The sequence below is a fragment of the Bison bison genome, unplaced genomic scaffold (genome assembly GCF_000754665.1).
Source record: "Bison bison bison isolate TAMUID 2011002044 unplaced genomic scaffold, Bison_UMD1.0 scf7180017864280, whole genome shotgun sequence".
Lineage (NCBI taxonomy): Eukaryota > Metazoa > Chordata > Mammalia > Artiodactyla > Bovidae > Bison > Bison bison.
The window spans coordinates 3,640,008-3,641,637 of record NW_011494852.1 but is presented as its reverse complement, the minus strand read 5'-3'; the positions used below and the strand labels follow the sequence as shown (position 1 = coordinate 3,641,637).

General features: G+C 44.6%; 1 pseudogene; it reads left to right on the top strand.

The window, feature by feature from the left end:
- The first annotated feature begins 1,600 nt into the window (after nt 1-1,600).
- Nucleotides 1,601-1,630, top strand: part of LOC104995406 — a 1,063-nt pseudogene continuing 1,033 nt past the window's right edge.

Below are 1,630 nucleotides of genomic sequence, written 5' to 3'. Positions count from 1 at the left end.
TGGAAGAAAGTGAAGAGGAACTTAAAGAGCCTCTAGATGAGGGTGAGAGTGCAGAGTTAAAAAGCTGGCTTAAGACTAAACATTCACAAAACTAAGACCATGTTATCTGGTCCCATCATTTCATGGCAAATAGAAGGGGAAAAAAGTGGAAATGGTGACAGATTTTATTTTCTTAGCCTCCAAAATCACTGTGGATAGTGACTGTAGCCATTAAATTAAAAGACACTTGCTCCTTGGAAGAAAAGCCATGACAAACCTAGACAGTATATTAAAAAGCAAAGACATCACTTTGCTGACAAAGGTCTATATAGTCAAAGCGCTGGTTTTTCCAGTAGTCATGTATGGATGTGAGAATTGGACTATAAAGAAGGCTGAGTGCCAAAGAATTGATGCTTTCTAACTGTGGTGCTGAAGAAGACTCTTGAGAGTCCCTTGGACTGCAAGGAGATACAACCAGTCAATCCTAAAGGAAATCAACTCTGAATATTCATTGGAAGGACTGATGCTGAAGCTGAAGCTCCAATACTTTGGCCACCTGATGCGAAGAGTGGACTCATTGGAAAAGACCCTGATGCTGAGAAAGGTTGAGGGCAGGAGGAGAAGGAGGTGACAGAGAATGAGATGGTTGGATGGCATCACCAGTTCAATGGACATGAGTTTGGGCAAACTCCGAGAGATAGTGAAGGGCAGGGAAGCCTGGTGTGCTTCAGTCCATGGGGTTGCAAAGAGTCAGACACGACTTACCGACAGAACAACAAAGAGTAATACAGGAAAACAATCCTTGATCTAAAGATCTTTTATCTCTTCCACTACAATTACCAAATAAAGCCTCCTGAATGATTGCCCACAACAGCCTGTATGCATGTGACCTTGAAGACAGTCTGTTCTCAACTTTATTGACTTTTCAGGAAATTAGTGCTTATGTAAATTTCTCAGTCAGTAAGTATCAAGAGAAGGCCAGAGCACAAGCCTTCTGAGGTCCTGGTCAGGTCCTCTGGTGGCTGCTGCCCTTATCTGCTTTCATCACAATCTCTGTCCTTGACCTGCTCAGTGGCTGCCCTTCGGCTAGTCTCCTGAGCCTGTTTCAGGAGCCCTGCCTTTTCTCCTACAAGCTGGCCTGGAAGTTCTAGTAGACAGTCGACCGAATCCTACCACCTGGTTACTTTGACATGATCTTATATCAAACTTGAATTTATCAAGATTCTGCCAGTCCAGAAGTCTTACTCAGTTTGGTGGTCCTAAACACCCAACTCCCAGGAGCCCCTGGCAGGTAGAATCTCAAAAGGACCAGGCAACATAAGCACCTTGTGGTCAATGCATTCTGCCTTCCTGTGCCCGGGAGAGACCGCTGTGAGTGGAAGAGTGAGAAGGGGCAGCTTCTCAGCAGCATTTGGTGATCCTGGCTTTAACAGTCTGAAGTGGAGGCATGGCCCGGCTGGTCAAGACATTGTCAAAGAACCCAATATGTTACTTCATCGAATGAACTTTCTTCTTTTAATAGCTCTTGCCTTGGCCTTCTTTGGCTATTGTTACCCGAATCCAAGAAGCCAGATGTTGGAAAGCATCCTAACCTGGGCAAGCAAGGTTCTTAGAAAAACCCATGGTGAACAAGGTGTAAGATTATCAAACA